The sequence below is a fragment of the Lissotriton vulgaris genome, chromosome 7 (assembly GCF_964263255.1).
Source record: "Lissotriton vulgaris chromosome 7, aLisVul1.2, whole genome shotgun sequence".
Lineage (NCBI taxonomy): Eukaryota > Metazoa > Chordata > Amphibia > Caudata > Salamandridae > Lissotriton > Lissotriton vulgaris.
In genome coordinates this window covers 1,373,256,724-1,373,269,091 of record NC_141695.1, presented here as the reverse complement: position 1 = coordinate 1,373,269,091, position 12,368 = coordinate 1,373,256,724, and positions in this window count along the sequence as shown.

The window sequence follows — 12,368 nt, the reverse complement described above, 5'->3', positions numbered from 1 at the left end:
ATTCAAACACCATTGCACTACCCTAAATCTTAAACCTACTCTTACACTACTGAAACACCACTGTACTACCCTAAAGGAATAATTCAGCACAATCCCTTAGTTTAATTGTGGGTTTCTAACGTGCTAGAATCGACTCCCGAAGGAGTATCTCTGCGCAATAGACCGCTGGGGAACCCGGCCTGGCTTTCCCTGTGAGATGGTCCCTACTGGGTATCTCCAAGGTGAAACCAGGCATCCCCGGCGTATGTGGGGGGCCATTGTGGAGATGAGGCAAGCTAATGCCCAGAGTTGCCGAGTGTGGTCCCTGGTTAGAGTAGGCACTGAGGTGAGAATTATCGAGTCCGCTGACCCTGGTCCATGACCCTGCCATGTCGGGAATTGAACCCTGGTCCCGGGCCGTCCTCTGCTCCCGGGTCTGCCGCCTCTAACCAGTGAGCCACACCACTCCACTTACACGTCATAAACACCATTGTACAACCGTAAACACTAAATCTACCTCCAGCAAGACCCCCTACATTACTCATTCACCACTGCACTAAGCTAAACGCTAAAACACTACCCCAGCACAACCTCATACACTACTCAAACAGCACTGCACTACCCTAGAACAGTACTCCACAACAACCCCCTACACTACACAAACACCACTGCAGTACTCTAAGCTCTAAATCTGTACTGTTGCTAAACGATAGTGACTGTTTATGTACCATGTAGTAATGTATTTACTAAAGTAAAAGTGGACCAATTATAAATTCACTCAGTGTCTCTCCTTATAGTATTGTGGTAATTTTCTTGATATGTATGTACTCATAAAGTGGTTCAGGTTTTAGTGTTATGGAGTGCTTCAAACCGGTAATGTACCATGTATGCACTGCTGTTACCAACTTCACAGTTGTGCTTCAGGCCTACAATGTCTTAGTTAGTATTTATATGGAATGTGTTTGTATAGTAATAAGTAAAGTTATTAATAAATACTTATTTATGATTATTTTTTACAGATACTGTTTATCATCATTAAAAAAAGTTATCATGCCAGAGAAAAAAAGAAGAAAAGCTCAGAAGAAGGATACTGACTTGAAAAAGACTCAACCACAAGTAGTGGAAGACCAACATAAGGTGTCTAAAGAAAGAAACATTTCTGGTAAGACCACAAAGGATTTCATACAAAATGTTACTAGATTCAGAAAAAAAAAATGCAAATGTACACAGCATTGAAAATGTTCCAAACACAAAAAAGTGCAAACATTAGGAAAGTAAAAAAAGGCAATGTACATACAAATGATACAACTTATAGTAAAATTTGAGAAAATTAATATAAAGAAATGTGCAAAAAAATATTTACCAACAGAGTAGTCCATAATTTACTGAAACATACAAAGAGATGTAGAAAGAGAACACTATTTTATAAAAAGAAGAAGCATATCGAATGTATTGTTGAAAAGGCTTTTGAAGTAAAGAGGAAACTATTCATTTTAGTATTAAAGAGAATTTGATCACTAGATAAACCAATCCATTTAATGAAGGCCAAAAGTAAGAGGAAAAGAGTAATTAACAGAAGTCATTTTTGTGATATTTTCTTAGGGGAATGGAAACACACTTCAAGTTTTGAGCCTTTTTTTAATGAAGAGAGTTATTTACAGAGCAATGATTTGTTGCATGCAGTTGACACCAGTGGTCGAGCATATGTGGTTTAAAATGGTTGTCCAATTGAGAAAGATCAAATGGTTCCTAGAAATGCAGAAGAAGTGATAGCTGATGAAGTTCTAGGCAGACGTCTTAAAGCTCCAGTGTACACTTGGGATTGCAGTAGTATTTGTAGTGTACGACAAGAATCTATTGATAAATTACGCAATTTCTTACAAGCATATTGTAAAAAAAGTGTAAAACAAAAGATTAAGGTGTTGCGAAGACTAGACCCTTGCAGAGTGAGAAAACATACTGGTTTGCAAGGTCATTCTCTGGCTTGTCTTTCTAGGAAAGTTTGTCAAAGTGTTTTTCATCATTTAGAATGTTGGCAGTACATCATACTCAAATGCGGAAGTTAGTGAGAAGATTGTATTTTGCAAAAAGTCCAGCACTAAAATTAAATGAGTTGAACAGTGCTCTTTTGCGAGGTTCGGTATCAGATGTGAAAAAGGTCTGTGATGATATTGAGTTTTGTTACTTTGGTCCTGAAGAAGAGAGTGAAGAAACTCAGACATTAATTGAAGAAAATGTTGTAGAGAATGTTGAACATAGCTGTACAAAAAATTTGGAAAATGAAATTACAAAGTTTAAGGTGATTTTAGGTGAAAGGCAACATTTTTCTTGTATGTGTTGTCGCTGAACTCACTACAAAAATCAGACTAGGAGTGTTGATTTGTATTTAAAAAATGAAAAAGAAAGCAATGATAAGTGGAAAGAATTTTCAACTTTTTTGTTGGTAGAGAATTGTTTTCATTTGGGTTATGATCAGCGTATTTGTAAATATTGTTATGACAAATTAGATGAGAATAAAATGCCCGCTAGAGCTGTTCATAATAATCTAGAGTTGGTAGCTATTCCTCCAGAACTGATAGATTTAAACACGTATGAGTCTATTCTCATTCGATGTGTGCACCCGTTTCAGGCTATTGTTCGTATGGAGCCTAAAACAGGTAAATTGACTCCTTCATATTTACAAAGAGGATTAAAAGGGAGAGTTGTGTATTTACCGTTAGTTGTAAAGAAAATATTGAAACTATTGGTGTAGAGAGTGTAAAAAGTGAACCACCAGTTATTCTTGTTAATGGTGTGCCGATTAAGAATAAGAAAATCTGGCAGGAGTTAGTGGATGTTAGGAAAGTGCAAAAGGCAACATTGTATTTGATATTGAACATTACATACTATAAGAATGTTTATATGGGAGAAGAAGAAATAGTTTTAGCAGAAGATACTGAAACGTCAAGTGGACAAATTGAAAAAGTGGATATGTTAAAATGTGAAGAAATATATGAACATTACAGTGTGCATCCACTTCATTCAAAAGAAGTGATGGGGAACACTATTGATTTGTTCCAAATGAAAAAAGGAACTCCCATGATTGTATGGGAAGAGAGCTTAGAAGCTCGTTGTTTTCCACAGTTGTTTCCAACTGGAAAAGGAGGATGATATGATGAACGTCCTGTGCAGATTCCTGCATCTGAATATCAAACAACAAGATTATATGCAGAAGATCCAAGATTTCGACAATGTATTCCTTATATATTTCATCTTTTGTTTGAAAGTGACTTGTCTGGACTTTCATATGCAGTCAATCATATTCTAAAACCTGGAAAACATCTGCAAAATGTATCTGCAAAAGATTTTATGGATAAAGTGCACCAGAGAGATGATCATCTAGAATCTCAGCTCATTAATTTAATGGCATGTCAGCGTGGGACTAATGAATATTGATACAGTCGTCATGGAGAACTGAAATGTATGCTACGATACTTAGGAACTCCAACATGATTCCTTATCCTAAGCTGTGCTGAGTACGCTTGGAATGATTTGCTAGAATTTCTTCGAGAGGCAGATTATAAAATAAAACATATTGAATACAAGACACCTGGAGAATTGTGCTTTTTGGATCCTGTTAATGTATGCAGGTATTTCAATCATAGATTTGAGGCTATGATGTCTTTTATCTGCAATAAAAAAAATCCTCCTCTTGGATGTGGATGATACTTGTGGAACGAAATCGTCCCCTACCTCAACAGCGAGGCGCCATAGCAAGCAATCCCGGGTCCCAGATCCCGATCCTGCGGCGTCTCTGGCAACCCCGACTCTACCTCTCTGTCCTCCCTTACAGGAACCTATGGCAGCAAGCGAAAGACCGAAAGCACCCTTCCGCGACCCCGGAAGTCCCTCCCTCCAACCAGAGCCAGAACCCCTCAAAAGCCGGCAGAAGCGAGGGAGAAGCGTTCAATGTGGCGGATTCGTGGCAGGAGACAGCGTGCGGAGAACCTGAGCCAGAGATCGGAGGGAGCGTGATAGAAGGAGAAACCGAGGAATGGAAGACCGGAGAAGAGGAGGACGTTTGGACCGAAGACTGGTGGAGTCCCCAGGAGGTAGCTGGAGAGCGGCCGCAACTCACGGGGAGAGTTGCGGCGGGGCATGTGAGTACCTTGTCTCCTGGTCTCCAGGCCAACTCGTATATTGGTGTATATAGGTGTATATAGAGTACCCCCTCAAGTTGCAAACCTCACTGTATTTATAGCCGAATCACTGTATATACGCTACAGCCGAATCACGTCACAAGCACTGTTGTATAGAGAACCTTTGCACTTACCCCTCACCGCTATCACCCTCTTCCCTCCAGCTCTTCGTATCCCATCTCCTATCCCCCTTTCCTTATCGCCCCGCTCCTCACGCTTGCTTTACCCTCCACACGCCCCGGGTGTTGGTAACAGGACTCAATCGGTCCAACGCTCGAGGACTAACCCCCCTGTTGTTTTTTCTTCCTCATACCTCCGAGGACACCACCGGGACTAGCCCATGAACAGGATACAGCCCGAGACCTCCTGCATACCAGAGAACAACGCGGACCATCGTCCACCCGACACCCGACGACTCAAAACAAAGATCCTTTTCCTTCATTTCTCCACTCTACATTCTTGCCCTCCAACCACTAACTGTGTAAAACAATAAACTACGCTAAGTCATAGCACACTATATCCAGCCTCCACGCCTGTTATTCCGGTCTGCCAAAACCCCAAGCCCACAATACTGTTTTGAGTTTTATTGAACAATATGCAGCATGTGATGTACCCAAAAGCACAGAAGAAAACAACTTAATAGCACAAGTGTTACAATTCCAAAGCCACCGATGTGGAAAACACTGTAGGCGAAAGTACAAATCTAAGGACAAGTTCTACACTAAATGTCGTTTTGCATTTATACGGCCTGTTGTGTCCAAAGGAAGAGTGAACAGTTTTATGTCATCTTTGCGACATACTATCACAAGAAAGTCTCCAAATAATACCTACAACTTAAGAAGAAATGAAGAGTCAAAAGACATAAATGACTACAACCCAGTTATTTTGTCCATGTGGAATGCTAACATGGATATTCCAGAAAAATAGAATTTGGAAATCACAATCAGATGATACTGGATATGATTACGATCTGCTTGACTAGAAATATCTTCATGTTTGGGGAAGAAATATACTGCCAAAACAGCGGGACAGCGATGGGATTTTCCTTTAGTCCCAGCTATGCCTGTTTAGCGATGGGATGGTGGGAGAAGGAAGTAGCATGGAGCAACAGCAACGAGGCATCACTAAACAAAGTGATAAGCTGGACACGATATATCGATGATTTACTCATCATTTGGGATGGCAGCAAAGAGGAATTTCAGAAATACTTTGAAATCATGAACAACAGTATACCTAATCTAAAGTTCAGCTATGTAATAAGCAATGAGAGAATTGTATTTCTGGACACAGAGATCTACATACGAGGAAACCAGATACACACAACACTGCATCGTAAGTGTACTGCCACCAACGCTACCTTAGAAGCAACCAGCTTCCACCAACAATCCCTGATTACTAGCATCCCCTACGGGGAATATTTGAGAATCCGTAGGATTTGCAGCGAAAATGATGAATGGGTTAAACATAGCGCAGCAACCTCTGAGAGATTCAAACGACGCAAATATAACAATGGCGTAATCAAAAAATGCTGGGAAAGAACAGATCAAAAGACCAGAGAGGAATGTCTCCAAAGAAAATCCAAGGAACCCACAGAGGATTCTGAACCAATACGGATGATAATGAACTTCTCGAATGAGAGTAAAAGGATTGCCAATATTCTGAAACGTAATTGGAAAATTTTGCAACTGGATGAGACAGTTAAAGACATTGTGGGACCACACCCAACAATTACATACAGAAGGGCAAAGAACTTGAAAGATCACCTTATCCATAGCCATTTCAGAAAAACAACAAAAAAAGACAAATGGCTAAAAACAACTGTTTTTGTGAAATGTTATGCATGCAAAGTCTGTCAGATTGCTAAACCGACTAAGAAGGTACAAATGTCAAATAAGAAACATTGGGAGATCAGAGAACTCATCACTTGTAAAACAACACACGTTGTATATGTCGTGGAATGTCCGTGCCCCATGAGGTATGTGGGCAGCACGGTGTGCGATTTAAAAAAACGCATCTTGGAGCATGTTTGAGCGACCATTCACAAGGACAAGGCAAATGCAATAGCTAAACACATGGAGCAATACCATCGGAGTGACTGGAGTCAATTGAAATTCTTTGGCCTCGAAAGTGTCTCCAAAAAAGAAAGAGGGGGAGACAGGGAAAGACTTCTGAGACAAAAAGAATCACGCCATATTCTAAACCTAAGAACCCTAACCCCTTATGGGCTTAAACAGTCAGAAGAGTTATATATACACTTGTAAGGACTTCGCTTTGACAATTTGTTTGTTGCCCAACATACGCTTACAATACCTGCAGGGGGTATGATATATAAACTGAAAATTGAGACAATGTATATGAAAAGACAAGATTGTCTAAGTATAGCAAATAGTGGTTGTTTGTTATAATGTTACACGGGTAACCGAAGGGACCTGGCGATGAAAAGGATTCAGAAATGTTGAATAGCCATAACAGTAATGTATTCCCACTTGAGGGAATCATATAACTAGTTTAAAATAACAACTAGGGATACCTGTGTCTGAAGGTTTTTGTAATATTCCTAACCGTCAGTGATCAATGTATACACATACATAAGAGTACATGTAATGTCATCCCACTAGAGGGAATTTATCAGGTTATAACATTCTATCCACTTACTAGTCGCTGTCTGAAAATGTGGGAAAAACTCTCAATTGTCAGTGACCAATACATAGACATACATGAATGAACTTGTAATGTCTTCCCACCAGAGGGAACCTTCCAGTTTATTTTACCTTTACTACTAATTAATCATTGTTTGAAAATGTATGGTAATGGGCAAAAGGTAATAAGTTACACTTCGTAAACTATCAAAAAAACTACATCTCCCAGAAAGCACTGAGGCACTGGCAACCCCCATTCAGGAAATGATGTAATGTATACATTCAAGTATATCAGGGAGGGGGAGCCAAGTGGTCGGTTGATCGTGAGCAAGGTATTTGTAATACCGAAACGCGTAGATCGGAACATCTGCCCTTGTTTGTGGAATGTAATGGAAAAATGAAAACTGCAAAAGTGACCTGTGGAGTGCGACCCGTTTTGTTCCTTTCTGGAGGAATAGTGGTGAATATATATATATATATATATATATATATATATATATATATATATATATATATATATAGTGATGTCACTGACCATGTCATGAATGATGTAATATGTGACATCATCAGCATTGGATTGCGGATGCGCGAAATATATAGTTAGTGCACCTAACTATATGTCGAATTTCATTGGTTTTATATCAATAAAATGTCCAGCTAACTATATAGGAGGAATTTCAATGGTTTTTTATATGTTAATTCCTAACTATATAAGGCCTAAAACCTATGGTTTTCTTTAGTGAATTTCATTGGATTTTTAAAGGCTAATTCCTAACTATATATAGTGTATAACCTATGGTTTTTTCAGTGAATATATATATATATATATATATATATATATATATATATATATATATATATATATATATATATATATATATATGTATGATGTAGTGAGCAAGGCTAACTTGTACGTCGAAACGCATCTGGCTGTATTGCATGGAATAAATATTTTCTTTTGATCTTCATCCCACGGAGTCGGTGCCTGTTGCTTTGACCTCAGAAGCAGGATTGGATTGAAGGCCCTGCTCGGGGTTCCAAGATGTCCGGAGACCACCAATTATTTAAGACCAACACGAGAGGAGCGAGGTATTTCACCTCCATTGGGGCGCTAAACTGCCCCCTCACCATTGCGGGCTTAATCTACTTGGTAGCAGCAGTCCAAGGGGACCCAAGGATGTGGTGTGGAAGTTGAAGAAATTGATGTACATAAACAGCATTCATTTCCCTTCTTCTCCCACTCCTCTCCCTGTGAGCACCATGAATACCGTAAACTATTGACCGTATCACTCTGCCAGTGAGAGCCCATACCCCTATGCATATGTACCGCCATTCTAGGCACCATGGCCCTTTACCCATTGGAATCCCCGGCTTCCCTCCTGCGCGTATCCTAAACCCTCTCTCTCATGCATAGGCCATGAAACCCTCTCCCCCTGTGCGACCCTGCTGCGAAAGGCAACTCTCCTGCTTGACCCGCACAAAACCCCCCCATTCCCTCTTGAAGAGGCATCCTTCGCCTTAGCTGACGTAGCCCTCCCCAGCTGCACCTGACTGCCCCCGCTCTCTCTTGTACTGGTCGTAAGATCTCTCTCTCTCTCTCTATGTGACTCTGTCCCCGTGTCCACCCTGGCTCTCCCTCCCTTCTCCTCACATGGGCAAGCCGTAAAACTTCTTCTACAAGATCCCGTCCTTGAGAGTCATGGCCGCGCCTGACCAACACCTCCTTTCTTTCCATGAATGCCCCTCTGTTGACAAGCCTTCCCTCCGTGCCCGACTGTCCACGCGGCATGACTACCACTCCTTTGATGACCCCTTCCCCCGAGTCCAGCTGACCACACGTGTCCGAGGCCATCGCCTAAGCCAGGAGATACCATTTACTGCCCTTATTGTATGAAGTCACTTCTCTTCAAAGGACCCACTATTGATCCTAGCCACCCCACCCCCTGGGCTATGATCAGGCGCACACATCCTAAACAGTTGACGGAACACTCAGCTGCGTGATTGCCCTCCCCTCTTATCAGCAGGTCAAGGGTTCCTATTGTGAACATATGTGGGGTAGGATTGACACCAGGATTACAGGGATGTCTTTCTTTTGCGTCACACTGTCCTGATTGTACTATCAAGTGTTTTGTAAGGTATAAAAGAAAGAGTCTCAGCTCACTTGTTAGAGCACCTCCCGAAAGACACTGTGTTTCGTGTCCGAAATGACTGGCTCTCCTCATGAGAATTAAACTCTGTTCTTGATTCCTGCTTCCAGCGCCTGTCTCTTTATTTGGTAATTATTCAACATGGGAACCAAGAGGCGGTTTGCGCCAGCGGCCTGGGCATCGATAGAATTATGGGCTCATGTTCCACAATTGGCGTCCCAACGCGGGGCCCATCAGTGACATAAGGTTCGGTAAGAGAAATCCAGACGAAGAAGTGAACATCTAAATGATCGGGGTATGCCTGCCTTGAGAGGGCCCTCGCCCGGCTGCCGATCGAAAGAACTTCACCAATTCTGAACGGACCTCCCTTGAGTGACCTATTGTCCTGACTGGAATCCCACAGGAATGCTACATGGAGTAAGAGAACGATCGGGCGCTGGAGGAGGGAGATGAAGAACTGTCCGTATGGTCCGGTCCGGGTAAGATTAAGTAGGGTGTTTTTACGCCTGATTGGTAGGGTGGTTCTATCCACCTGATTGATTGATTGTTTGTATTGAAATCGGTATTTGTATACTGATATTGTTGGTATTGGTTCATTTAGCTTTGAATGCTACTTGACATATTGGTTCTCTTTTGAGAACGAGACATTCTCTGTTTGCAAACAGCGGCGAATAGGAACGTCGTCCCTCTTTGCACATAGAGAAGGGTAGGTAATGCAGACTTTTGTCCCCGTTGTAATCCGTCATGCCTACTTTTCTCCCCACTGGATTGTTTGAAATCGATTAATAATCGATTGTTGCTCTTTGAGATCTTCCCTGTCTACAAACTGAGACGAGTAGAAATATTCTGTCTTCCTTTCTGGATAGCGAAGGGCAGGTAATGCAGACGTTTGTCCCCGTTGTAATCCGTCATGCCTGTTTTTCTCCCCACTGATTGGTTGGTTGCCTGGACATTGTTGTTCCAGGAATTGTTTCGTTTGAGGTATTTTCTGCCTGCAAACAACGTGGAGTAGAAATATTCTATCTAGTCTTTGCAAGTAGTAAAGGGTAGGTTATGCCCCTTTGTGAATTCGTCAGTCCTACCCACTCCCCACTGTTTGGTTATTTGGGGGGTAGCTCGCATGGTCCGCCCAGGAGACTACCCTTATGGAGGACATATGCTCCCCGCTCATGGGCCATTTAGTGGAAGTAGACCATCTGGTCCGTCCAGGAGGCTACCCTAGTAAGTGGAAGTACATCGCTCGGTCTGTCCAGGATGATACCCTAATGAAGGAATATATGTTCCCCTTTTTGATCGATAATCTCGTTCCACCCCGGACCATTTATTGGAGGGAACTCGTCTGGTCCGTCCATAAGTACCCCCTAGTGAAAAGGACACATAAAAATATGAAGTGATCACCGTTCCCTACTAACAGAAAACTTTAGCTCGAAACACGCTAAGGAAGAGAAAGAAAAAAAAAAAGAAATCAGGCTAAGTCAGTAACCCCCTGATGAGCTTTTGACTTCACTAAAAATAAGAAACATTAGAAATAGTTCGTAATAAGAAATATAAAATGGCGAAAAGTTTGGCAGCAAAGATAGCCACGAGGTAGCTAGGCTCTACTGTCTATTCCTGCTCCCAACATGTCTGCCTCATTGCCCGCCACGCCCAAATAACGGTCACATGAAATAGAAACAACTCAATAGGTACCTACCCCCATTCCGGAAGCTCCCGAAGTGCAACAGGTCCGCGGTTACGCCCATCCGGAAGGCGAGGCCTCGAGGTACGAGGGGCTCGCCTGGCCGCGGTCAGTAGGAGATGATGTTGGGCAGGCGGTCCAGAGAATGGCAAGGACCTCTCCATCTCTTCTCTTCTGCCGCCCTGCAGGCCGCGGGGAGAGAGGGGGCTGTCTTGCCTCGGCCACCGACCACCCCTCTCTCTCACCCGATCCGGCTTTCGTTGATGGGCGAAGCCAAGGCAAGGATGGCGGCATTTCTTTGTGCTATAATGGCCGCAACTACACCCAACGCCTGACAGTTGCAGGTAGTCCCGCCACATGCCATCGCCTGCATAGTTACAGGTAGTCCCGCCACATGTCGCCCCTGGAGAGTTGGAGGTAGTCCGGCCACCTGTCAAAAAGGAAGGGGGGGGGCTGTCTTGCCTCAGCCGCCGACCACCCCCCCCCCCCATCTTCAATAGCCAGCACGGCCAATGTCGAAGCGACGGAGCCGAGGAACGGCGCGGGGTCGCTGGAAGGGTGAGGCGGCGCGAACGAGCCTCCCCCACCTCCCTCCAGGTGGAGGCTTCCAGCGACACCCCAATGCTCTTACTTAAAGAGGGTCAACATCAAAAAGCGGTCTTCTGCCCAGGACGGGCACACGCCCCATGCCTTCTCTCCTCAACCTTGAAGATTCTATAAGAGCCGGGGGGCACCCCGATCCCTCCGCATGGGCGCCCCCGCCCCCTTCACTGGGAACCACGACATCGGTGCAACTCCTGCCGGCGCCAGCCTCGGATTGGAAATGGCTAAAATGCAGCCACGGCATAGACTTGTTCAGTTCCGGTGGAACACCAGAATGACCCGGTAGGAAAATTGTTGCCGCCCTCCCCACTCTTTGACTAATGGTCCATATTGTTAGAACTGTTAACCACATGATTCAAAACTTTTTGAACTTCCAACGGAAGGCTCCGGTCCAACCACGAGTCATTGGAGACATTCTGACTGTGCTGGAACTCGCCTGACCCCACCCAAAATGGCGCCGACACAAAATGAGACGTTTTGAATAAACTTTGTTGCACCCTGATTGCGCAGCTTTTTGTCCCGAGATATATATGCAGTTTTTGGATAATGAAAGTAGATATGAAGGATGTTGAGTATGTGCTTGGACAATGAACTGACTTAGGGTGGGTACTGATTATGATTTGGAAAATGAATTGGTGTAATTTAGGTAATGAATGAACATTGGATAATGAATTTATGAATTTATTAAAGATGAATTACTGACATGCATCATGCTTGCTCTGTAGGGAAGTTTAATACGATTTTATTGCACTGCTGCACTTTATGCAATGAACTGCCACCAGCTTCGTTCTTCTTATGTACAGTTTCAATCTGCTTCGTAGCTGGCCCACTGAGTTGTAGGCCTGTATTTGTACCTCAAACACTTTTTATTAAAGGTATTTTTAAAAAGAAAGCATGGTTGTAGCGGTTGCATTAATGAGTTTTGGATGTTTTTCTACTATGAGCGAAGAATAAGTATGATGAAAACTGAAGGTTAAAAAGGATCAGATATTTAGCAGCTACATTATGTGTCACGGGCAGCCGGAAAAGTGTTTTAGACGCCCTTAAGACGACACCACAGAAATGCCACCTGACCGTCACCCTTGCGCCCAACAAAGAGGGTTGCGACCAAGTAACTCATGTAGATACGCAGATCGTTGATGAT